The following is a 27,985-nucleotide window of genomic DNA, read 5'->3' on the forward strand; positions in this document are numbered from 1 at the left end:
GGGCTTTGCGTGAGCTCCAATGCAACAAGTACATTCTTGCAGATTTCTCCGTATTACTACAATACAGTTATTTTACAGCTTCCTTCCTGACTTGGGCTCTGGAAGAAAGTCTGAAGTTTCCATCTGCCTGGTGCCAAAAGTACGGCAGTGATAGTAGTGTTTGTATGATAAAGTGAGAAGGGTCCATCTGTTGGCTGCAGACTAACTCAAAGACCCACCCACTCCAACATTAACCCTACACACGAGCAACATGCCCACTCAAAGACACAGATACCGTCGAGTCGAGGAAATCACACATTTTATTAGCCAATGCAGCTCCATTGTGTGCTGCCAGATGATGTCGCATTGCGTTGTGGGAAAAATTAAGCCAGGTTAAACTTTTTTTGCCAGATGTCTCTGGGTTTTTTTTTGCCAGAGCTCTCTCTGCATCAACACATTGGTCTTAGTGAAATAAATGAGGTTGCTGCCTTGTTTCATACAGTGTTATCGTTTGTCTAAACCGAATGTCTTCTACACAATATTTAATACGACACGTAGGGCGTAGCTGACCTGTCAAATGACATACAGTGTCAAAAGGGTGTCAGACCAAAAAACACCCTGCGTCAGTGGGGAACGTGTTGTTTCAGGTACCGGGGATTATCCCAGAGTCTCAAAAGCAGGAAATCTCCATACTTGAGAGGCTGAAAATAAATGGATTATTAAACTAGTTGGCTATTATTTGTCAGTCAATTGACTTATCGATTAGTTGACTATTTGATGCAGCTGCAGTATAGAAGTTATGATGAATCAGCTTTGAGCTGAACTCAAAGTACAGCGGCTACAGCCAGTGCAGCTAAGGCCACTGATCATTTACAGACATCCTTAAAGGGCAACTACAGCCTCGATCCCAGAATATCAAAATGCAACAGAGGAGTGAAGGAGCAACGACTATAGGAGACGTGAGGGGTCAGGGGACATGGGGACACTGACTGACCACAGCTCAGTGTGGCACTGACAGCTGTGGAGAGCTGGTAGTCAGAGCTGAGCAGCCATGAGCAGCTACTGTCAGACTCTCCTTAAACAGGAAGTCTGGTGGAGCTTTCACAGTCAATCGAAGCACATTTATGGCCATGAGAGAGAATTTGGCTGACCCAAACTTTCGAATCAGGCAGTTACAAGCTCATGTTGAGCACACAATATGTGTATTGTTGAAAGAAACATCACATCATCTATGCCAGGGGTTCTCAACGGGGCCCCCCATCACAGAGTGGAGGCTCTGTGATGGGAGGCAATTTTTGTGAAAGGGGGGCGTTCTCGTGTATTTGGGGGGCGTTTGTAGGCTATGCTATGTTGTTGAATCTAATATTTGAAAAAAAGAGCGAGGCAAAGTCCTTGTATGTGAAAATGTCCCCATGAACGTCGTGTTATTGACTTGGTTACATATTTACAAGAGGGGTGTTCCCCTGACGGACTTCCCCTGAAAGCACCGAGCGTACAGCATCCAGACACACGCGCACACACACACGTGCTGTGTCAATTCAGGGGCTGTAGACCGATTACGTCACAGCAGCCGCAACAGGGCCGTCCCATGTCGGAGACTCAAAGCGCCCAGAGAAGTTATTTTCTGACGAAAGATGGCGCCCCTCGACCCAGCAGTAGCGGCAAATGGATATACTTTTAAATGTAAGTATTGGGTTTTAACTCGCTCGAATAGCTAACGATACAAGTGTTATAAAATCAAAAGGACCTTAAAACATAAAATGTTCGCTAAAATGATGTTACGTTAGCGGCGATGCTAGCTAAGCTAGCTGTTTGGAGCAGCTGTACTGTGCAGGCTGGCTGCCGGCATCCGACCTAAGTTAGCCTCTGAAAGTAGAACTTTTAAGACCTTAACTTTCAAACCTAAGACTTTTAAATGTTGATTTATATTTTACATAGATTGTGGCGATTGTATAGAGATCATTTATACTTCATATTACCCGCTTGGTTTTCTGACAGTTGAATATCACTTAAGTCCAGTGCAATCGTTGGTTGATTATACATATTTTATTATTTATAATATGTGTACTTATTTTACAACTTTAATCTTCTTTTGTTTAGTGGTGTATAGATAAACTTGCTCTAACATTTTATTTTGTTTCAGGGAGAAGGAGACAGGAAGTTTGAATAGTCTGACCCGTTTCTGATTGGCTGCAGTCTATGACACCGATTAAAGTTTGAATCTCAAACTTCTTACCGTTGCATTTAACACTTTAACTTTTTTTTTGCTCCCATGGGTACGGGGCGGTAAGGGACCTGGATAATGGATAGGAGGGCGCTGGCCCAAAAAAGGTTGAGAATCACTGATCTATGCGTATGGCTCAAAAACAATGAAGTGTGTAGTTGTTAGTGAACCCTATCAATATATGTCTCTAAAGGGTGTGTGTCTCTAAACAGTCATGTTGCAAAGCATAGAACTGTACTCGCTGGGTGATTTTGCCTCATCTCAAACTTCAAAACTGCACTTCACTTCTGCTCACTTGATCTATTGTCTATATGAGTAAGTTTGAGATGAATACATACTTAATTCTATACACAAAATGGCACTGAAAATAAGGATGGTAACATATTACATGTACAATGCATATGACTTATGTACTATATGAGTCATAGCTCTAGTGTGGCTGGTAAAAGAATGACTGTTGGCAGGTTCATTTCTTTCCAGTTTTTAACAGCCCCAGAGCCAAATAGTTGATTTCAGTCTCTGCTCCTGAGAAGAACTGAGCCATAGCATGGAGACAAACCATCACTAGACAGGCAAATAAAACAAAGGTCTCCAATGTTTCCTCCATAATCGTGTTCTTGTAAGGGTGGAAAAGCCTGTGAAACACAATCAGACACTTCAGCTCTCCATAGGAACCCATACTAATGAAATAGTTTAAGGTGTGCTAGGAAGCTACTCGAATGAAAAATCCACCTTTAAACACATAACAGTCTGGTCCCATGTTGTTGTTTAGTGAAGGCTTTGGGCTCTGCTTTTTAAGATCAAAGAGCAAGATCGACATGGATTCATAATGGGAGCGACCCATCGTGAAGGAGGCATATGTTATGGCTTATGTATGTGTAGTAAAACACTAACTAAAGATGATGAGAGAAGCCGAGGTAAAGTGGATACAACAAATAAGGCAAATGACAACTGCTTATTGACAAAGTAACAGAATGTGTTGGAGATCCTGTCCTGATGATTTACAACAGCGTAGGAGAAGCTGAGGATGGAATTTTCCTTTGAGGCAGGGCGTTCCACTCTTTTACCAAACAGCAAGGGAAACTCCAGTGTGACACACACACACACGCATTCCTGCACAGATGCACACATAAAAACGGCAAAGAAAACCACACACATTTGTATTCATTTACGCATACATGCACTTGTTCTCTCTGTCTCCCCTTCTTCCCCTTTTACAGTGGTTTCCTGCGCACACTGTCTACCTCTCATGGTACATTCAGAGCATGAACACCCGGAGTCAGCAAGTCTGGACAGAGCTGCTGAATATTCTCTCTCTCTCTCTCTCTCTCTCTCTCTCTCTCTCTCTCTCTCTCTCTCTCTCTCTCTCTCTCTCTCTCTCTCTCTCTCTCTCTCTCTCTCTCTCTCTCTCTCTCTCTCTCTCTCTCTCTCTCTCTCTCTCTCTCTCTCTCTCTCTCTCTCTGCTCTCTATGCTCCACTTTCATTAAGGGTCTCTCCTCTGATAGCCCTTCATATAACACTTAATCATCATAACAATAAGAGCACTCTCTCTCTGGCGAATCACCTCGAGGGGCTGGTCCTAAAAGATCCTCCGCTAACTGATGTCATTAACTGCCAGGGCTCCTGATTGGCTGGAGCGGTGCAGGAGAGCCCGCCCCAGGTGTTTGACAGAGGACTCGGTGGGAGCACGCAGGTCGGACAGGCCAAGGACATTCCTCTAGTGGAGAAGAGTGGAGCAAACACACACACACACACCAGAGCTGGCGTGCACACGGGCACAGAGGCTCTTGCTGGGAAGCAGAAGACAAGGCGTGTTTGGTTTTGCAGTCAAGAGAGAGATGAATAAGACTATTGAATAAGGGGGAGGGAGGTTTGAATAACAGTATTTTACATGAATGGATCTTCAGGGAAATGACTGCTCCATCGCTCCCTCTGCTCTCTATTTTCGGCTGCAAGTTTGACAACAGGGTTGTGTGTGTGTGTGAGTAGGGGGTTGCATTTTGGCTGATTGAGTCTATGCCGCTATCACGCTGTGGAACTGACAGTGTGCCATATTATGTTGTTGTGGGTGTGTGCATAGACGAACAGTGACGGCGGCTTCACGCGGACCTAAATGCAAACAAACAAAACTGCACCGACACAGACAAACACACACACAGACACAGACACACAATCACACAGACTACACACGCACGCAGACACACACACACACATGCAGACACACACAGACACACAGACTACACACACACGCAGACACACACACACACATGCAGACACATGCAGACACACACACACACACACACACACACACACACACACACACATACACATACAGACCACAGTGAAATCACAGCTGTTCTCAGTTGCTATGCGGCAGTCGCACCATCGTCTCAGATAACACACACATATGCACACACGCGTTGGAGTGCGAGACGGGGACGGTAACACCACACTTGGCAGGGTCGGAAGGTCACAGGGGTATTGTGACAAAGTTGCCTAGCAACAAACACAGGGCACATATATTCTCCTATGTGAACTCCTGACCACATCTGAATGCGGTTATGATGAATGCGGTGACAGTCGATGATTGCTTTAGCACCCAGCTCTTAATGTTTAAGCTAGCTTGCTCATTTGCAGCTGTAAAACAATATATAACATATAGCCGTGTTTTAGGCCACACCAGGACACATTCTCACTTTTTAGCAAACTTTAGTTCAGTTTGGTCCTTGCTCAACTGGAGCTAATGTTGTTAGCTCTGTATTATATTGTCCCTTGAGGCTTGCTATACCCCTGCACTCCTGTAACCCTGTACAGCACGCCCCTGCGGACAACATTAATACAGTAACAGGAAAGTGACATTGAATGCAACTTACAAAAGTGTGTTTCATCAGGACTGCAGTCAGCTCAGCCCATCTGTGTACTGAATTCTTTATAGGTTATCACAGGAACAAGGCTCTCGTCCTCTCCACCTCTATCCCTTTGTGAACAGTGGTGTTTGAAAATACAAACAGTGAGCTGGGAAGGAAAATTGGGGTTCTGTAGATGCTGAATTAAGCATTGTTTTTGGGTAAAAATGCACCTGCGTACAGACTGACTTGAGCCTTGTGTGAAAAAGTGCAGCCTTCTCATTTATTTGAATACTGCCAGTCTTTCAGCGCAGCAGGGGGGCCAATTCAAAGGGCTCCAGCAAAAAAGTTGATCCAGGCTCAACTTTTGCTGCAACGTAACGTCAAGAGGCAATGCGCTGCGATGGCCAATCAAGTGCATGCAAGCACAAAGTCCTGGTAGATTAGTTTTTAACATGAACTGAGTATTTTGACGGTTTACTTCTCAATCATCACGACGAAAGAAAAAATAATTACTGCCATGATGACTTTCCACAATTATAAAATGTCTATAAGTATTATGAGTATTATATGTGCAGTGTTTTGCCGTCTGATAAACCTTTACATGCATTAATCTGCAACTCCAACTGGTTTCTTAGACATCGCTCCAACACAGCCCCCTGCTCTGTTGCAACAGCAGGGTTGCTTTTAGTCTGAATCAATGCTGTGTCATTTACTTGTATCATTTGCCAAAAGTAATTAAGGTGTTGGGTCTGGACACAGGATGTGACAAGATGAACATAGAAATACAGAACTTGCAGCGGTTTACTGAATTCTTCAACTTGATCAAATGTACGAATGAAGATTGGTTTACTTATGGGGAGTACTACTCAGCCTGCAAAAAATGGAGAGGTTTCGAGCCGATCCTAAAGATTGGTATCAAGCCTGATCGGGGCTTATTTTAATGGATCGGTATCGGGTAAAACAAATCAGATCAAAAGCTGATCCTGTCTTTATTGAACTTTACTGTGTTTGGACCACCTCAGCCTGCTAGTGCTGCAGTGTTGCTGTCCTTAAAGACAGCCGGGCCTTACACTGCAAACATTTCACTGCATACGAGAGTGAACATTAGAGTGTGTTAATGTAAAACATTATTTGGTTGCACCGGTGATTGACACCCAGGTTGACAAAATTCACAGATTTGCTGAGCTCCCATGGCAACAAATCTTGTATCGTTCCTCTCACTTTCTTATTAGCAAATAGCGGTGTACAAAACATCCAGCTGGCAGCTGTCTCTCGCAAACTTTATGCAAGTGCAGAACCTCTTTAAAGTTAACTCTTGCAGCCGTCAATATGCTAAAAGCATACTGTAATCATTTGATGTTATATTCAAGCATAGTTTCCCTGGTCTACAGGTGTAAATGCTTTTTTCTGTTATCTGTGACATTATACAGTGCAGTCAGTACACACACACACACACACACACAATCTGCCTCCTGAAGACTCAATAATTATGCTTTCTATAAAACAGTGAAAATGATGAAGTTCACTGGTTTGACGTTACTCAAAACAAACTGACTGCACTGAAACCATCCTAAAATCAATGAAATACATTTTTACAAAGCAGTGGCCTCCATTTTTACCTTACTTCCTTGCTTTAGTTATTGATGTCACATGTCAGCCCCTCTGTCTCCTCCGTCTTTGCCGTCTCTTTCCACTGTGTGCAGTGGAACAAAGCAGCGATGGCAGAGAAACTTATCTTTAAAAAGAAACTGCACAGTGTTGTGGAATAATTTGGTAAACTGTCACAGAGAGCGAATCCTATCTCAGAGAATGCCAGTCACACACACACACACACACACACACACACACACACAGACAAGCCTACGTGCATGCACACACACACACACAGTTATGCATGCACACACACACACACACACACAGCCTCTTTGGTGTTTACATCATATGGGAAGGTATTTTTTCCCCTCACACTGCCAGGGAACAGGCCCACGCATGGACACACAGACGCTGACTAAGGCCCTAGGACTGCTAGGGGGTGGGGGGTGAGCTTGTGCATGTGTGTGTGTGTGTTTGCATATGTATATAATTACTGTAGTTGATCTATGTCCAACTCTTACTTGTGAAGTTCGGACATCATCATCTCCACCAGGCATAAGCGTGGTGGGGATCATGTGTTTGGTCGTGTGTGTGTGTGTGTGTGTGCCTGTATATATCCGTCTATCTGTCTGTCCGTCGCTAATCTTGCATACTACTGGACCCATCAGCCTAATATTTTCTGTGCCCATTTAGGACTGTGTGCTCATGGACTTCTTGCTGTGTTTCACAATTTTTGAAAAAACCTATTTTTGGACAGTTCTTTACCTTCATTGACTGCTGACTCTTAACCAGCCGGCAGGAGAGGCAAGTGATCAACAACTGCTTCAGGAGCAAGAAAACAAACCTTACCTGTTGCAGGCCACAATGGTCGTGGCTCAAAAACTGACATCCATAGAAAGTTTGGTTTAATTTTAAACAAGAGCATCAGCAGATTAATTCCATAGCTGATATGTCATGATCCACTAAAGTTAGGCACAATACCAATAAATTCCCAATTCTGTTATCTTCGACTCCATCTTCACGGTAAGGGAGCCGGGAGGGACTATTGAGTGAGATTCAATACTTCTAAGTTTGGGAGGAGAGCAGGAGACACATCTGGCAGAGATCTCTAGTTTGTACAGCATCTCTGATGTATTTGTGCTGGTCTGAGTGTATGTGTGGGTTTTGTCTTTGTGTTTATTTATGCATGTGTGTGTATGTTTGTCCAGTGGTATCAAATCATTTTGTTCAGTGTTAAGCTGTTGTGCGGTTAGTGGAATGTACAGTAGACCATTTGTGGTTTGGTCTTAGTGGGGCCAAGCTCACGCTAATCAGCTCATTTGGAAAATCAGCATATTTTGTGTTTGTGCGTGTGAAAGTGTGTGTTTATTACCATTTGTATGTGTGTTGCTGCTCAGCTCATAAACTGTTAAGTCACTGTGTGGTGTGATTTCCTTTCGGTTTGGGGTTTGAGGTTAGAGTGAGAAAAAAACAAAGTGGTGGAGGACGGCAGAAATAAAAAGTGTCTTTGTGTGCGAGTGGGTTCAGGTCTGTTAAAAGCTCCCAGCTCTCCCATCCAACGTTAGATTGCTGATGTTCAGAGCTTCAACCACAACACTTGGAGAACACAACAGACGGCCTGTTCAACCCAAGACACAAATAGAGCACTCTTCCTCTGTGCTTAAAACCCGTGCTAAAAACAGATATATTTGTCGAGAGCTGAAGACGGCAAACCACCAAATCGCTCCTCTTTCTCCATGACGCTGTGTTTTCTCTTGCTAAAATAAGAACTGGCACGTACAGTATCTGTGGAGACGACCCAGCATCATGTCTTTCTCCTTTCATTCACTGCCTGCCTGCGATTGTTGGCGAGTCTCGGGATGAGAATCAACAAAGGTCAGACAGTCGCAGACGGAGGGCAGGAGGGCGATGGAGTTACCAATTGTGAGACACAGGGATATTCATTTCAAATATAACCCTCTCTCAGGGCCACAACAGGCTGCAACAATGTGTGTGTGTGTGTGTGTGTGCGCGCTACATGCGCATCTTTAAAACGCCTCATGTTGCTAAAAACAACACATACAGCACAATAAAGTATCAATTATCTGTGAAGGCTTTCCATTTTAATGGGAAGGATGAGGGGGAAAGAGTAGGAGGAGAAAACACATTATATAAATCAGATGGTTCCTGGGGTCCTTTTTGTCTCCACACAAACCATTATGCATGCCAACACACACACACACACACCATGTATGGCTGCATCCACTTTATGACATCACTGTAGCTAGCCAGAAAGACAGAAGAGTCAGAGAGAGCCAAGCTGACGTCACCACATTCGCTCAATGTCAATTACGTAATCACGGGGTCCAACGCCTGCAGGACAGACATGCTGTTTTTTTTTTTTGTGATCGCATGCAGGGCAAGAACACATAATTGCAATCTCATGTGTGAGAAGAGACATAAAATGAGGCATGCTGATGACATCATTAGCGGGAGGCGGCTTGGCGTGAGCGTGGCGGCTGTGACATGGCGAGAGTGTTTGGGTAGAAGAGGAGGAGACAGAGCGCTGCAAACAGAGGAGTTATGCAACGCAAATCCAACTCAACAGACTAGAAAGGACCTTTTTTTTTTGCCTCTTCTCTGTGTGCACAGTGTATACACAGTGTGTGTGTGTGTGTGTCTTAAGTGACTTTTCTTGAGCACTTTTACTTGAGGCGAAGAGTGCATTAAAAACACACAAGCACTCAAGCATACTGCTGAAATGCTCACTGAAATCCACACACACACACACACACACTCTCCCCCCCACTTATAAACAAAGCTTCCTAAGGACAGGAAATCCTTCCACCCACGTTCCTGTGTTGCTTGGCAACCAGAGCAGCGTCACCGTGTGGATGCCTCCACCACTGAAAACAACACACAAAGACGGAGACACACACACACACACACACACACACACACACACACACACAAACTGCAACTCCTTGAACTCTGCTCCTTTAAACAGGACAAAAAAACACCAGACAGCCGCGCCAAAGCTGAGCAGGCTGATACTCGACACAGCTGCCCTCCCATTCGTCAGCTATGGACCTAAACCAAAAATGACATCACTCCTTGTAAACATAAAATACTTTTCCCCCCCATTTATAAAATCTATTTTTACACCCACTGACGTCTTTCTTTGCGCGATATTGCGCGTGTGTGCGACTGTGCTCTTGCCTGCTACTCTGTATGTGTCAGTGTGTATTTATGTGAATGTGCCACTGTGTGAGGACGCGACTAGCAATAACTCAGCACGACTAAGTAGAGAGAGGCTAATTGAGCAGAGGTGCCCATCACTGTGGACAATGAGTCCATTTCAAATCAGCAGGAGTCCTATTGAAGACAATTATAACCTAGGGGATTCAGAAGAGCAGTATTCTTCTAAGCCATTTTGGCCACTTCGTCCAGCTGTGTTTCCATTGCCATTTTAAAACCTTGCTTTTAACTTCAGTTGTTTTCACACAAAGGTGACTATCGAACAATTTAAAGAAATGGATTAATAACTGCAAACTCAGCCATTAACTAATCAAGCCTCCGTCTGAAATACAGTGTATGAAAACCAAACAGAGAAAAGATGGCACAGCAACAAAACATGTTTTTAAAGTCTTTGAACTTAATCAAACTCTTTATAATTGCAATGTGGATCTAAAAGTCACTTTGTACCACAGTTGGTACAAGTAACAGTAAAGCAATGGCTTTAATGATACACCCTACTTTTGTTTTATTGCTGAATCCTAAAATTTCAGGCCAGCTCACTGTAAATATTTTGAAAGTCAACACAGGTCATAGTTCAATATTTAAAAGAGAGCTGGGAACAATTTTGGGGTTTGAGGGCTTCGCTGGTTCCTTAAATGCATCTCATGAAGGGGTTGAATACTGGACATCTTTTAGCTGTAGTGCAATTATTATGATTCAAAACACTTGGGTTACGGTGCATGAGCTGTGAAGAGAAATTTCACAAATGATTAAAAAACATTTTTGGGGAGCGTCCTGGAGGGTTAGTGGGTAAAGATGCATAGAACCGCAAAGTCCTGGGTCCGATTGCGAGTATCTTTGTTACATGTGTCCCACCCCTCTCTCGCTGAAGCCTTTTCAGAGACCACTATGACCTACAAGGTGAGGGTCACATGGGGTAGCCAAGCTAGTACTACCGCTAACGAGCGAATCTGCTAGCATGTTTACTGCCGAATGATTATTGGTTAGCCTGGTTCCAGAGGTGCAGTCGACCTATTAGAGCTTTGTAGGCAGGATTAAAGTGGCAGTAGTGTTTTGCTTTAACTTATCGTTATGAAGTAGAAGTTGACTGTACAATGTAAGGGCTGTAGAATAATGGCACCATCTGCGTTTAGATTGGTTCCCTATAAGCCTCGCTTTCACTATGCAACTCTGTGTGTTGCCAACTTTTCCAATGAAAATACAGCTCGCATTGATGTTGACAGAAGAGCCGTATTGGGAATTAATTACTAAAATATAATATATTTAAATATATTTTGTATTTTTTCCCTGAAAGGACTAAATCAGTCGCTAAATTTGTCGCTAGTAGTAGGCTCTGAGGGAAATGGAAAGCGATCCGGTTATCTTTGCGACAGTGGCGCCAACAATAATACCACTTGGAAACACTAGGGAGGGAAAAGTTGAAAAGTTGTCTGGTGGACGGTGCTTTTAATTAGTTTAACTATATTTAGTGGGCTTGGATCCAGTGGGAATCAAACCCTTGACAATAGCAGTGGCAGCACCATGATGTACTGTACTGACACAGGTGCGCCCCACTCTTGCTATGTATGCATAATGACTGTTTTGTTACATTACTGCACGTTTGGGAAACAATTCATAGTACTATATGACCACATAACAAAAGGTACAACACCAGGAACCCTTCAGCAGTGACATGCCAAGATACAATGTCAACATTCCACGTCCTCTTGTCAGTGAGTAAACACTACAAGTCTGTAGCGAAGGCGTTTACTCACCTATACAACTAAAGAAGTCAGGATCTTTTTTATCTCTTTTGCTGAGAAGGTGCACTTCTGTAGTGTTTACCTTCTAGAACTACATGTCCCTCTGCAGTACAGTTTTTTTTTTCTGACTGTGCATTTTCTGCCATATGGCTCATGGGCCACAGCTGACCAGAGCACAGCAGTGGATTATAGTGTAGCTCCAGGAACGGCTAATACAATCAGAAATATTAAAAGAGCCACTTTTGAGTATTTACACTGAATAAATCATATGCTGGCGTCTGTGCTTTTATTCAAAACACAGACTATCAATTTATTCACACATGTATTATAGATCCATTATGGACTGTTTAGGCTGTGTTGAGGGAATCCAACCAACAACAGTTGTTCTGAGAGCACTAACCCACTGAGCCATCCATACCAATTATCTGTGTCTGGGGTGGAGTCTGAATTCAATATTCAATTTACACAATTCAATCTCACATCAGAGCTTCTCATAAAAAAAACTGCTCAAAAGAGCCGTAACGGACACAAAACAATGCAGGCTTCCTCTGAGAAACTCAACTGTCTCCAAAGTGAAAAAGAAGCGGGATAACTGAACGTCACACCACAGGGGTGTCCATTGAGAGACAGGGAGAGGTGGAGGGGCGAGAACTCCATTGAGCGCAGCCATGGGGGGTCAATATGTGAATGAACGTTTGGCATGGAGGTGAATTATGAATGAGCAGCACTCCAAGCACTCCTGGAGAGAGCATGTCAGCCCCCGTCTCCTTCACTTTCTTCCTATCTCTCCTCCTCCTCCTCCTCCTCCTCCTCCTGTCCTAAAATCTCCATTATCCTTTCCTTCCTCTCTTGTCTCTGTTTCATCCCTCGCTACTGGATTAATCTTCTCATCTGCCTTATTCTCGCTCAGTCATCTGATCGCTCTTCCTCCCTACAGCCTCCCCCTTAACCCTCTTCCATCTCCAGACCAGGGGGGGGGGGGGGGGGCCAGAGGTAGACACACACGCCGTCGGTCTGAAGAGACGACAGAACATTCTTTCCCTGCACATACATATTTACACAGCCTCAGATGGGTACACACACACACACACACACACACAGTGGCAAAAGATAACATAAAAGCAAACAGTACTGCACGTGCAAAGGCAGACGCGTGCATGAAGTGAAACACTCTCAGGCACTGACACACACACATTTCTCCCAGCTGTTATGCTGGCCACAGAGCGTGTGTGTGTGTGTGTGTGTGTGTGTGTGTGTGTGTGTGTGTGCGTGTGCGCGTGTGTGTGTATTCGTCTGTGTGTAATCCAATGTGCTGCTGCTCAGCCTGTGCCACGCTCTCTCCTCTGTTGCTGTGCGTCTGATCAGATCTGCCTCCCCTCAACCTGTTTGCCGTATATGGCACACATGCACGCGCACCCTTACACACACACATACACACACACACACACACACACACACACACACGAAGCTGCTACTACGTATCAAGCCGCATTCAGTGTCAACCAGGAACTCAGAAAATCTATTATGTGTTGCTTTTGCAACCTACAACCAAAGACTGTGTTATCTGCTGCACTGCAAACTCTGCTTACACACACACATGCACACACACACAGTATAGGAAATGGGGGTAAAAATGGACTCTAGCTTAACTTCAAGTAGTCTACCAAAGAAGTGTGTGTGTGTGTTGGAATGGCATCAGGCTGTTCCTTAAAAAGTATCTACTCCTTTAGATCCCTTCACTCCAGTTCACAGCGGTCAGCTCAGCTCGCTTACACACTTTGGTCCCCTTTTTAGCTTGTGGAAAAACAACCCGAAAAACTCACACACACACACACAAACACACACATATATATATATATATATATATATATATATATATATATATATATATATATATATAGGCTTCACACACACTTAGTCACACATTTTTGCCCGACCCTCACACACACACACACACACACACACACACCTCCACTCTTCCCTTTAAGTGCAGAGCCAAGCAGCACATGTCAACACCCCCCCCACACACACACACACACACGCACGCACACACACACACACACACACACACACACACACACACACACACACACCTCTGCCAGACCTGCGTACAGCCATGAAAGCCCCATAAAGTCACCTTAGGATCCTTCTGTGTTCCAGACGAGCCCCTTCTTCACAGTCTTCCTCTCCTCTGTCAGACTTCTCTCCTCTCCTCCTCTCCTCCTTTCCTTCCGTCCTTCCTTCCTTCCGTGTTGTCCGTCCGTCCTTCCTCTCTCTTCTGTCTCTCTCCCTCTCTTCTTCTCGGTGCTCGGTCAGTTCCCAGCGTTTCTCCCGAGCCCCTCCATATCCGCCCCGCCAGTCGTTTCTACCACCGAGCGAGCGTACCTTCACACACACACACGCACACACACACGAGCCGCTGCGTTCCTATAGTCTCTCTCTCTCTGTGTTTATCACTCTCTGCGCTCGCGCTCTCTCCCCTCTGTCGGAGAAGAGCTCGGAGAGAGTGTGTGAGTGCGTGTTTGTGTATAGTTGTGTGCGTGGACGTGTGTGTTCCTGTGCTCTGCCTTGCCCCGCTAGCAGCAGAGAGAGGACTTCCCCCGGCGCCTGCCCTGGGTCCTAGCGCCGGTTGGATTCACTGAAAGAATGCCATTGTGTACGGAAGGTAAACCCAAAGATCGTCTATGATTTTGACTATTTACACATTTTTTGGCTATTATTGCATCTTTGAATGTTTTTCCTTCAAGCAATGTCTAACAATAATTATTATTATTATTGTAAAAATAAAAAAGTAAAATAGAAGCTATTTATTTCAATTAAAGAATGAAAGAAGGATAGACACACAAATACACACTTACATCACCATACAATTATAACTAAGAAATTGAAAGACAAAGATTACATTTAAAAACAATTCAGTGCAGAATAATTACACATTTGAAGCACATAACTTTCCAGAAAATACAAACATAATTGCAAAATGCATCGAGACACACATTTACAGACGAAAAGAGAGATAAATATGCAGAACCACAGATAGCTGCTGTTCAATCTCATCTACAGCTAATTTAGAGCAGTTAACATCCAAAAGGTAAAATGTAGGTTTTTGTCAGTAAGTTGTTTTGAGTCTGTACCCAAGTGGTCGCTATGGCAACAGCAGGGCAGCAGCAGAGGCAGAGAGCCATGCAAGGGTGCAGGAGCCATTACAGACGGAGGATGGAGGGGACATATCCTCTGCACATGAGCACCTCTGAGTTCTGTCTGACCTGATTTGTCCAGATCGTAAATCATTATGTCCATGTTGTCTGCGCAGAAGTCAGAGTTTAGATGAGCACCCTTTAAAACCACTTCCTTAATAGTGTGTGTGAAAATCCATCCCAGGTTACCACCACACACAGACACATAGGGTTCCCCTCATCCACTTCCAAAATACTTTCTAAACTGCATTTCTGTGTGAAGCACAAGCTAAGACTGCAAATGTGAGCGATGTGTAAAGCTTTTCTTCCCAAGTGAGTCATCCTCTGAAAAATACCCAATCTTTGGTGCAGCTACCTTCTTCCTCATCTCCCCACACCTCCCTCCCTTTTCTCCCTCCCAGCGTCATCAGGTTGCCATAGCGACGGCCCGCCTATGGGAGACAGAGATCAGATCATTATGGACCATGGGATCCAGAAACTGAAGGACATGATTTTTTTTTCTGCGAACACAGGAAGTGGGAACCCTTAACAGGAAAGCTTGATCTCATTTTTAGTTTTAACACCCAAAGTAGCACTGCATGGCTTTTCAGAAGGATGTTTTGCTAATTGCTGTTTGGGGTGAAAAAGGAGCTCTGATGATCCATTTAAACCCTTCAAAAACACAAGTAATACATGTCTGCTATCCCAGCATGTTGCTAAAAATAAACCAAATTTAATTAGATATGCAAATGAACTGTTTCAAGATGTAAACATGTTGCCCCAAGAAACGGTTAACCAGAACTTGCTTGCACACTTCTGAATTAATGGATCTGACAGACGTGGCAGTGATCGTTCTACTGAAAGCCCACAGTCAGGAAATCCAAATGTGCTCTCATTTTATTTATGGGTGGGGAAATCGAAGTGGGAAAAGTGCATTGCAGCATGTTCAAGTTGAGAGATGGAAGCACAAAATATACTAAGGAAAGTGTTTTGTTTGATAAAGATCAAAGAGAATTGTTGGGAGAAAGAAGTGTGTTTACGAGTCCTCGAATCCAGGCTGCCTCTCCCTGCCCCTATTATTAGTGGGAGGCCGTGTGTGCGTGTGAGTGTATGTGTGTGTTTGTACTGAGAGCCCAGAGGGCTGCATTAAGCTGAAGTGACAGTGGGGATCTTTAAGATGTCTCCCAAAGTTTGCCATTGAGGGAGATCTTATCTCTTAGCCCCAAAAACAACCAAGGAGAGGAGATGAGAGGAGATGAGAGGAGATGAGAGGAGATGAGAGGAGAGGAGAGGGAAAGGGAGAGGAAAGGAGACGGAGATAGAGGAGAGGAGAGGAGAGGAGAGGAGAGAAGAGGAGGAGGAGAGGAAGGGAGAGGAAGGGAGGGAGAGGAGAGGAGAGGAGAGGAGGAGGAGAGGCGAGCGAGAGGCGAGGAGAGGCGAGAGGAGAGGAGATGAGAAGATGTGAGATGAGAGGAGATGAGAGGAGATGAGAGGAGAGGAGAGGGAGAGGAGAGAGGAGAGGAGAGGAGAGGAGAGAGAGAGGAGAGGAGATGAGATGACGAGGAGGAGGAGATGAGAGGAGAGGAGCATAAGAGGAGAGGAGAGGAGAGGAGAGGAGAGAGAGGAGAGGAGAGGAGAGAGAGGAGAGGAGAGGAGAGGAGAGGAGAGGAGAGGAGATGAGGAGAGGAGAGGGAGAGGAGAGGAGAGGAGAGGAGAGGAGATGAGATGAGATGAGAGGAGAGGAGAGGAGAGGAAGTAAGAGGAGAGGAGCAGGAGAGGAGAGGAGAGTGAGAGGACGAGGAGAGGAGAGTGAGAGGAGATGAGAAGGAGATGAGAGGAGATGAGAGGATGAGGAGATGAGAGGAGAGGAGAGGAGAGGAGATGAGAGGAGAGAGAGAGGAGATGAGATGAGAGGAGATGAGATGAGAGGAGAGGAGATGAGAGGAGAGGAGATGAGAGGAGATGAGAGGAGATGAGATGAGAGGAGATAGAGATGAGAGGAGAGACGAGGAGATGAGAGAGAGGAGAGGAGGAGTGGAGAGGAAAGAGGAGAGGGAGAGGAGAGGAGAGAAAGGAGATGAGAGAGATGAGAGGAGGAGAGGGAGAGGAGAGGAGAGGAGAGGAGAGGAGAGGAGAGGAGAGGAGAGGCGAGGAGAGGAGAGGAGAGGGAGAAGAGGAGAGGATGAGGAGATGAGAGGAGATGAGAGGAGAGAGAGGAGATGAGAGGAAAGGAGAGGAGAGGAGAGGAGAGGAGATGAGAGGAGATGAGAGGAGAGGAGAGGAGAGGAGAGGAGATGAGAGGAGATGAGAGGAGAGGAGAGAAGAGGAGAGGGAGAGGAGAGAAGAGAAGAGAAGAGTAGAGGAGAGGAGATGAGATGAGAGGAGAGGAGATGAGAGGAGATGAGAGGAGATGAGAGGAGAGGAGAGGAGATGAGAGGAGAGGAGAGGAGAGGAGAGGAGAGGAGAGGAGAGGAGAGGAGAGGAGAATAGAGAGGGAGCGAGGAGAGGAGAGGAGAAGAGAGGGAGAGGAGAGGAGAGGAGAGGAGAGGAGAGGAGAGGAGAGGAGATGAGGAGAGAGGAGAGGAGAGAGGAGAGAGGAGAGAGGAGAGGAGAGGAATAAAGAGGCAAACAAGGCAGAGTGCAGGCAGCAACAATGTAATTGGCTTCGCTGTTTAAATGTAGAAAATCAAGGTAAAGTTTTCTGTGTATTTGCTGCGTCTGACATCGCTCCGCAGACTGATCATAGGTTGCTGTAGGTTTACGATAGTTACCCTTTTGTGGACATAATAATTACTTCTAAAGTTATAAATGTTGCCATTATTGATCACAGAAATTATTTAACTTGATTGTAGAGAGTAACCCAGGCAACCATCTGAGGCAGGCTATTTTGTTTCAGTGCCAGACAACCAAGCGTGAGCTGGTTTGAGCCCAGATGTTCCAGATTTGGCTGGTTCGACAGTGGAGAGTTCGATGAATTTCTGCTGGGAATCAGATCCAGCACTCAGGTGGGCACAATGAGTGACACCCCATTTACTCCTGGTATAAACATGCAATCTGAATCTAGATAAGTTTAAGAAAGAGTCCAAATTGTATATCATTTACACCTGACCAGAGCCAGACCACATTCAGACATATCCAGATGTGGTCTGGCAAAAATGATAGCGCTTCTTCATGACTCTGACATGAGTCTGGTCATGAACATGAACATGCCTGATTGAAACTATTTCAGCTACTTGGAAAGTGGTTGCATTCATTTTACGCAAGAGCACCTGTAAAACAAAAAGGTGATCATTTACAAAACCGGATGGAAATATGACTTTTGTGTTTGTGTCATGTTTTAAAGTGAGGAACTTTAGATCTGTGTGGACCAATGCTTTAGTCTCTTCAGCGGAGCAGTAGATGTTGAAGTCACAGGCTTCATGTACGCCATTATTTATTAGCTAAATCTGTACTATTGCATTTGCTTTTAACGATACACCAACTTTCCCACCTCAGCCAAGCATAAAAAAACATTTTTTTTACGTGCAAATTGAAAATACGCATAAAAACAGGTGGATGGAAACACACCTAATGTCTTTTATGAACGTCAACGGGTTTGTATGACAAACTGTTTTGTACACTGCATGGCATCAATGTCCTTGCAATGAAGTATTACTTTAATGACAAATGTTCTGTGTTCCACTTCTGTCACCACTTCACAAGCTCAAACAAATGAGCTGCAGTAGTCATTCTGGTGGGATTAAGAGTTAGAGATTAAGGCTAATGGTGGAATGGGGTGAAATGCTGAATCTAACATTCCCTTGCACACACACAATATGCACTTACTGTAAAAGCGGACACACAGAGACGGACGCGTATGGCCCAGAGATAGTGAGCGGCCTGGGAGGCGTCCATCCATTCATGATCCTTCATTCTTTAAATGGGGCTGCCATCTTGGCCTGTCGACCCGGAGTCCTCAGCCGGGCAGAGGGGTGGGTCAGCAATCATGTGTGTGACAGGAAACAGGCAGGCGTATTGGCTGTCAATCAAACAGCCTCTCTATTTCCTCTCTCCGTTCTGTCTCTCCATGTGTGTTTCTCCGCTTTTCACCGTCTCTTTTTTCTCATCCCGGCTCTCCCTCAAGTCTGACAAGCAAAAAGATTTTCACTTACTTCAGAGAGGGAAAATAAGTGCGAGGAGGGTGTTAGAGTCTTCCTGTTTCCTTATACCATTACGTCTCTTCCTCACACACATACACACACTCTTTGTCTCATATGTCTGAAAGACAGCTAGCAGGGGTTTGTCATTGTAACACTTTAGTGGACTGTGTTTTTAGATCATCCCTTACACTTTTCTGCAGACAGGCAGACACATCACATCCCTCAGAAGACAGGCTAGGAGAGAGAGAGGAAGTTGTATGCTCTCTCGCTCTCTCTTTCCGAATGCAGCTGAGTGCTCCACACGGATCGATAGTAATCCTCGGTGGGAGCCGTTTATTTTGTAATGTGTGTGAGGCCCAGTGGGTGACAGTATCCACATTCACACTCACACATGCGTGCAACATTATAAATCTCGTTGCAGCTGGAGTTGGTGTTGCCCTCGCACACATAAGCGCAACACTGCACGCACTTGTGCAGACAAACTGACACAAAAAGTTAATACACACAGACAAGTACACACTCAACACGCTCAGGGCCTGACAAGCAAAGCCTCCTGTTGGGCTGGGCTCTCTTCTCTCCTCCACTGTGCAGAACTCACAGGGCTCCAGGCTAGATGAGGGGACAAAGTGTGTCTCAACACTGTCCCCTGCCAAGGTCTCTGTTTCTGGGGATGGCAGCTCTCAGCAGCTGGCTATGCTGGAGCTCTCTGTATGCTGACTCCAAGCCGCTGGCTGTCTTGTCCTGCCAGGAATTTATAATTCTACAATCGTAGAGGAACTTTTTTCCCTCCCCCTGACCAATATAAGCCGGGATTACAATTTTTATAATTCAGACTCAGTTTTGTAATAAAAGATTCAGTTACACCAGTATTTAAAACGGCAAAATTGCATGCTGAAATCAGTTTCAGTGGATTTACTTGTGGGGGTGAAGTAAATCTAATAAAACTACACATTTCCACCGTTGAGTAATAGCAAACTGTGCAGAATTTTGAGAGAAGCTAAATTAATAAATTATGGTAGCTTATATTATATTTATATATTAACACATTTATTTATATATTAGACATGTTTGAGACGTAGTCAATGGCACAAATACTTCTCATGAATAAACTGCGTTATCTTATCGGCCCGTTAGTGACTAAGCAAAAAAGTTTAAAGCACATTGTTTTCGCAGCTTTTTATTAAAGATGCTATGTGTAATGCCTGTAAGCCACATGCTCGAAATAAATAGGCGGCAACATTTTGTTTCTACTACCGGTCCATTCAAAATTCAATTAGAATCATCAGGTAAAACCCTACCTCTCTGTTTCATGCCTCCACCAACCAGTTCATCCTTTATTCCAAATGGATGTTTGTGCCAAATTTGAAGAAATTCCCTCTTGGCATTCCTGAGAATGGGACAGACGTGAGGTCACAGTGACCTTGACCTTTGACCTTTGACCATCAAAATCAAATCATTCATCCTTGAGTCAAAGTGACTAACTAACAGCACCCCGCCCCAACTGAACCCTCTGCCCCTACTGAAAGAAATAAAAAATATATTTTATTTACATTATAGATGGAATCGGAGTTTCGGGCTCCCGGTGGAATCGCAATGCATGCTGGGGTGGCAAGCCTAGAAAAGTGAGCACCAACTCTACAAGGGCCGCCATATTGGATTTCTTCTCTACGTTTTTACATTGTATTTAGCTTATTCTTCAAGCGTGTTGTAAACAAACCTACTGCTCTACAATGAGTTCTAAACTCCTTTCTTATGATGAGGTTCAGATGTGGAAAGTCGAAGCTTTGAAAGTATTTTGCCGCAAGCGGAATTTAAAGGTTTCAGGAACAAAACTCGAGCTTATTGCCAGGGGTGTTTGCTGCATCAGAGATTGAGGAGCAACCAACAGCTAACGAAAGACTTTCAATCACAGAAAAAGAAAAGACTAAGCTTTTGGTTATGCAGAGTGGCCTTTCAGCGCCTGATCCCTTGACATTGCAGGATGGCTGGGTCAATGAAAACAACAGCATGACTTCTTGGCCGCCGATATACCTCAGCGATATAACATTATTTTTAAGGTCTGACCACCCAGGGAACCATGTCGAGTTTCATAAACGAACTTTGAACGAATACAAAGAAGGCAAAGCATTTAGACTGTTTGACTCTGGCTGGTTGAAACATATCTTTCAATCCTCTCGCAGATTCTGAGTATTGCTTTTTGAAAGCAAAATGTTCTCATTCAATGAAAGTTTCCCATACGCCACATTCGGCATGGATCTGCGCAGTCAAGAAAACTGGTGATATCATAAGTGCTTATTGCAGTTGTGTTGCAGGGTAAGCTATTATAAATATATACCTAACTTGTGTTTGTTCCTTTTTGATGATTTGGGGTTTGACACATACCCCAGGTCAAGTTCAGGATCAGGGAATTCATTTGTTGGTTTTCCTTGCATGAAATGCTCACTGCAAATCTGCGAAGATTTCTTGGGCTCCCAAGACTTCCCATTGTAATCCTGTCTCTTTACAGCTTTGGTCCATGCTAGCCTTCTGTCATTGTTCTTTAGTGCTGTTGGAAATGGAAATAGTTTGAACGGGGGATTGCAGTCGTGAAGCTCACAATGAGATTCTGCCAATTTATTTAGCTTTCTCCCACTGTTTGAATATCCTTTCACCACACAATGTCGGTGATTACACACTAAAAACTAGCCAAATACAATGTAAACACGTAGAGAAGAAATCCAATATGGCGGCCCTTGTAGAGTTGGTGCTCACTTTTCTAGGCTTGCCACACCAGCATGCATTGCGATTCCACCGGGAGCCCGAAACTCCGATTCCATCTATAGGCGCACACAGTGCGGAGCCGTGCAGGGGCAGAGAGACGGCATTCTAACACTTGGTTCTCTTGCTACCAATATTAGTTGCTCTGTTTCAACAAGGTTTCAGTCTGGAGACGCAGTGAAAAGCTTAGCTTGCCAATAGGCAAATGTATGTATAGTAAAATGCCATATGCTTAAGCTACTAGTGGTCACTACCGAGCTGGAGACCATGTTGCTTTATTGACACTTTTACCAATTAACACCCATTTCCTGCACATAATATAATAAATCACTGCAAATGGGCTTTTACATTTTCAGAGAGGATGCTGCAAATGATTTGTATTGGGGTCCAATAATCACAGCAAACCCTCTGGAGAGTTTGTTTGGCAACATGCTGTGAGGGCTTGTCTGGGCTTGCTCTTGGACTTTGCTGGATTCCCCCGCCACCCACCCACCCACACACACACACACACACACACACACACACACACACACACACACACACACACACACACCTGTGCTCTGCCTGAGAGCATTGCATTATCTGAGGCAATCTAGCAGCACCACGAATCCCGCTGCGGGGCAAAGTGAGAGCAGTAAAAATGACCAAAAGCAGGGGAAGGAGCATAAAGTTGAAAAACGGTCATTTTCAACATAAAATTGCACGCTTCGAAGCGAGTCGCTGCAGTAAACACTGATCTTTGCAAATATGAATCCATTTATGTAATGCTTTTCCACCAAACGAGCAGTTCACGATTTAAATTGAGATCCATTTTGGATATTATTATAAGCTAATTTACCGTAATAGAATATTATTGTATAATTTGGAGCAATGCAACACTGTCTAGCTGATGTTCTATTTTAAATACAAGGTCAAGTTTAAGTCAATCCAGTTAGATATTGGACCTTTCTATTATCAGATGATATATCTAACCACTGAGCAGCCTTAGTACCCGTAAAGAGTTGAGTATGGATATAATAATGGTGCAGTCGGGGTATATGCTGCATGTTGCTCTACAGGCACATGGGACCTGACCACTCAACTATCTCTGGGCTTTGCAGCAGTCAGCAATACAGACATATCCTCAGCAATACAGCCAGCTCAGTATGTGTACCTCCTTCAGTGCAGTATAATCACCTCTTGTGACAACATCCCTGGCTCCTCAAGAGCCGATCTACCTCCTCAAATACCCTCACACTATAAGATAAAGACATTAGAGACTATGGGATTTGGAGAGAGTTAAGAATTGGGTCTAACAGTCTGTGATGCACAGTGATACAAACGCATGGCGGTTTGGGATCTCTCGAACAGATACCATCAAATGAGCACAGCAGAGCGGCGGGGCAGACTGGAGCAAAGCTCAGCGTGTTGCTGAGCTGGTGAGGAGGGTTTCAGTTGCTGGTAACTGAGCCAGTGCGACGCAAAAAAGGAAAAGCGTTTTAAAACAAGAAGAAAGCGGCGAGGGAATCATCTGCCAGACTCCACGTGGGACTGGTGAGAATAACTTTTACAATGATACACACAATCGGATTAGCATAGCATTGAAATAAAAAGGTCAAAAAGAAAATGCTTAATGCCTTATGTCTCTGTGAATCTATAAAGTAACATTTTTGTCCCTCACACTCTCCCATCCATCTCCTCTGTCTTCCTCCTCCCTCACTCTCCCTCTCCCTCACTCGCTGTCCCTGGGTGGGATGAGTCATCGAAGAGAGAGAAGAAAGGAAAGGAGAGGAGGTGTATTCGTGTGTACTGTATATGTGTGTGTGCGCATGTGTTGTGTCATTCCTCCTGAGGTGCTGTGCCCTTCACACTCCTTCTCAGCTTCATGTCAACCTTGCTGCTAGAGTGCAGACATACGCAGCAAAGGTGCACACACACATGCACACACAACTCTACTCGGATGTCTCTATATGCCATGAAATATGTTAAAGTCTCGTTCTGCAAAAGAGGTTTTTGGGTAAAAACTTTGATAATACACATTTCTCAGTATGAAACCACCTACATCGTGGCCACCTACATTTGTTCCTTGTCGACAATGAAGTCACCCACAAGGGTTTTACAGTTGCTATCCTTAACAAACAGACACGCTACAACAGAAATACCTACTTTAACAACTTTCCCCCCTCATTTTCACATGAACATTCTTTTTAAATATAGAGATAATTTAATATATGTTTTTAAAGCTAACTTAACACTTATCTCTAAGCTACTGTGGGCCTACTGTATGTAGAAGATTAGCACTGTTAGTGGCCAAAAACTCCACATGGTACAGTTAAAGGGACAGTTCACCCCAAAATCAAAAATATACATTTTCCCTCTCACCTGTAGAGCTATTTATCATCTGGATTGTTTTGGTGTGAGTTGCGTAGTGTTGGACATATCGGTCGTAGAGGAGTCGGCCTTCTCTCTAATACAATGGAACTAGATGGCGCTCGGCGCGTGGGGCTCAAAGCTCCAAGAAAATACATTTGAAAAACTCAACAGCAAAGTGTCTTTCCAGAAATCCTAACCCAGTTACTCAAGATAATCCACAGACCTTTTTTGTGAGCAGATTTATTTATTAACTATTTTCTTTCTACCAAAAGGCTCGTGCTCACTTGTTGGCAGGTGTAGTTTGGTAGAAAGAAATAAGTTCTGAATGAAATCAAACCTGCTCACAACAAGGTCTGTGGATTACCTTGAATAAACGGGTCATGATTTCTGAAAGAGACTTTGCTGTTGAGTTTTTTTAAATGTATTTCTTTTGCGGTTTGAGCTCCACAAGCCGAGTGCCATCTAGTTCCATTGTGCTCAAGGGAAGACAGACATCTCTACGGACGATATCTCCAACACTCTGCAACTCACACCAAAACAAATCTAGAGGGAAAATAGCTCTACAGGTGAGAGGGAAAATATGTATTTTAGATGTTGGGCTGTACTGGCCCTTTAAGCAGCATGCATTACTGTCTGGTGCCCACATTGGAAATTTAAAAATTCTACACACTGTGGATTTAACAAAAAATAACAAAAATGAAATTAAACTGTTTCTCGCTGTTGAATAATATTTCAGGATCTAATAGAAGCTACTTCATACAGGTTGAGATACAGTGTGACAACAAGACTCTAATGGCAGATTATTTGTCACCTATCGAGCAGACAAGGGCATAAACCTCTAAAATATGCATCAGTCTTCTCAGTGGGGCCAATACATCTTTGTCACTTTACCACCTGTATTGGTGTCCACTTTTGAAAAACTGGCGGAGATGAAATTTATCTGTGCTGTCACCGTGGCAGGTGATGGATTAGGATGGATATTTTTTCGAAATGACAAAGGTGCATGAAACGGTGATAATATAACTATGATAACTATGGTTTCCTGGGAACGATGTTTGAACTAGCTGTGAGTAAGTGTGTGAGTATGCAGTACCTTCAAAGAAGAAAAAAGACTAAATAAGTTGTACTTACAAAAGTGAGTAAATAATGACTCGATGAAGGACACTATCGCGTACAGTAGAGATGAAGCTATGGGGAACAAGCGTGTGTAACAACTTTGCACTAAAGCTCACAAGACAAACAATAAAGTCATTATAATGATACTAATACTACTAATAATAATAAGAATGACAAAAATGGCACTTTAAATGAATTGAAAATGTATGACACATTGACGGTTAAATAACGTAACATTGTTGTTACATCATATATTTTATTCCAGATCCAATTAAATAATAATAATAATAATAAGCTTTATTTGTATAGCACCTTTCATACAAGAATTGCAGCACAAAGTGCTTCACAACAAAAACAACAATTAGTAGAAGATTAGACAGAATAAGAGCATTTACAGTACAATAATCACAGTGTTGATGTAAATGAGTCTGAAGTACCATTAAAATAGTATAAAATAGCAGAATTAAAATAGTATAAAATAGCAGAATTAAAATAGTATAAAATAGCAGAATTAAAATAGTATAAAATAGCATTGGAAATTGTGAATTAACCAATGTGTGTCCGCAAATGTGATATTTTCTGGGCTTGCCTAAACACAAATCTGAAGATATTTTAAAAATCTGTCAATTCATTTGGCAAAAAAGCGAGTTTTTCTTATACTATATTAAGTCTTGTGGCAAATGGGGCTGCGGGGTTTTTTTCTATATATTTTTATTGAATTGTTGGAATAAACTGTAGTCCCATGTGCCCAAAGACTTAATATAGCGATACAAAAATGTCTGTATCTTAGAAACAGAAGCACAATGAAGTAACTGATATCTATTAACACATCACAAATTGAATAGCAAAGATATGTACACACATGCAGCATAAAAAAAAGAAATTCATATGTAAGACTTTTAATGAAACACACTGATTTTGACTATTGAGAAAAGTGTGATTTTTCATGAGATCTAAAAATGTCAAAGTTGTTCAATCAGAGACACATATTGTGGTATTTGTTCTACTTAATATAGCATTTGGGAACAAATGGTAAATAACGTGGAGTAATCCTTTATTTATTAGTCATGCTCATTTAGAGCAGCATTTTCACTACATTTTGATTTACTGTCAGTTTGTCCATCATTTATCCTTCAGATGATTCTGTAGCAACACACACATCAACAGTCTTTCCTCCACCACTGACCAAACACGAGAAATATAACATTAATTTCATTTGAAGCCTGTTTATTTCACACAGCATCAACGTTTCCTGTGCAAACACTCAATGATAGGGAGTCTGATCCGAGTGGACCGCCACAGAGCTGTCCAAAGAGACACAGACGGACGGATAGAGGAAGAGATGGACACTTTAGGTCTCCTTCTCTTTCTCCTTCCCTCTCCATGTCTCTCTCTCTCAGACAGCCAAAGTGAATCAGCTGTAAGATATTTGGCTCTCATGCTCAGTGACAGGTCCTCCGGTTCAGTCCTATTCAAGTGACCCAGCTCAAAAAAAGAAATAAAATAACCACAGACCATACACTTGAACATACACATCATTAGTTGTGCACGACCGCAGACGCCGGCTGATATTCACACAACTGAGCTTTTAAATCCCTCCCCGTGCATATACACACATGGATACACATGCAACACACACAAACACACAATAAGCAACCAAGCAGTGTGTAGCCCTCCAGAGTGCTGTACTGTCATTTCCATAAATACTCTTAAAAGGTGCAGCCAAAACCATGGAAGGGTGCGATTGCCTCTCGGCTAGAAACGCTACAAAAAAGCTCTTTTCTCTTTCAAGAGACTGTAGGAGAGGATGACCCACTTAATCGAACAATTTGGAGCGCCTGCGAATGTGTGTGTGCTGGTGTGTGTGTGTATGTGTGTGTGTGTGTGTGTGTGTGTGTGTGTGTGTGTGTGTGTGTCTGTGTGTGTGTGTGTGTGTGTGTGTGTGTGTGTGTGTGTGTGTGTGTGTGTGTGTATGTAAAAAGGCCTCCCAGTGCCGGGAGACAAACAATAAACAAAACCAACAAGCTTATGGTTTTGCAGAGACATGGCGTGATGGCTGTCTTGCAAGAGTTTCATGTGTGTTCGTGTGTGTGTGTGTGTGTGTGTGTGTGGATTGGTGTGTGTGTGTGTGTGTATGTGTGTGTGTATTCAGAAGAAAATTGTGCTCTACGTTTATGAGTCACAGCTTTTATATCACCATCCACAGGTATGTTTAATGATGGGAACACTGCGCAGGGCACGACCAGCGGTTTTATTTTTGTTATTTTTAGCAGTATCTCTGTGTGTTTGTGTGTGTGTGTGTGTGTGTGTGTGTGTGTGTGTGTGTGTGTGTGTGTGTGTGTGTGTGTGTGTGTGTGTGTGTGTGTCATTCCCAGAGCTTCAGCAGTAATGAAGCCTTCCATCTGCTGTTTGGAGCCGGGGAAAGTGGAGTGGGGCTGGGGTGGGGGTTGTGTATGCATGTGTGTGTGTGTGTATGTGTCTGTGTGTGTGTTATGTAGGGGGGGGGGGTCAATCCTGGTTTAGCCTCTGACTCCTCCTGATGTCACCCGATCTTTAAAATGTATTTGCTTATGTTTGCTTCTTTTTCACTTACACAATAATCACTTTGCTGCAGAAAGTAATTGTTCATTTTCACTGCTGGCTCATAAAAATCTGTCATTTAATGACAAAGCATCATGCAAAGAACATCACTGGGTTCTCTCTCTCTTTCTTTTATTCTCTTGTTCTTTTCCTTTATCACTCACACTCCCCCTTTTCTCTCTGCCTATCGCTCTCTCTTTCCAGCCATTGAGATTCACTTTCATCTCCTTTTATAAAGCCA

At 43.6% G+C, this 27,985-nt stretch overlaps 2 protein-coding genes across 4 annotated transcripts in view; one reads left to right on the plus strand and one right to left on the minus strand.

Annotated features, from left to right (window-relative positions):
- ches1 (checkpoint suppressor 1) overlaps positions 1–14,145 on the minus strand; it is a 59,196-nt gene extending 45,051 nt beyond the window's left edge. The window contains exons 1-2 of one of the 3 annotated variants that reach the window (XM_029425586.1): positions 13,762–14,145; positions 3,768–3,993 (exon numbers count right to left, since the gene is read on the minus strand). The gene's annotated coding sequence lies outside the window, so the exon portion shown is untranslated. Of the gene's footprint in view, positions 1–3,767; positions 3,994–6,671; positions 6,746–13,761 lie in introns of all 3 variants that reach the window. The other 2 variants (XM_029425585.1, XM_029425584.1) reach the window with 2 other exon arrangements.
- Positions 1–27,985, plus strand: part of LOC115003692 (poly(A) polymerase type 3-like) — a 981,812-nt gene that overhangs the window by 853,216 nt on the left and 100,611 nt on the right. The window lies entirely within an intron of this gene.

This window comes from Cottoperca gobio, chromosome 24 (assembly GCF_900634415.1).
Source record: "Cottoperca gobio chromosome 24, fCotGob3.1, whole genome shotgun sequence".
NCBI classification, from domain to species: Eukaryota; Metazoa; Chordata; class Actinopteri; order Perciformes; family Bovichtidae; genus Cottoperca; species Cottoperca gobio.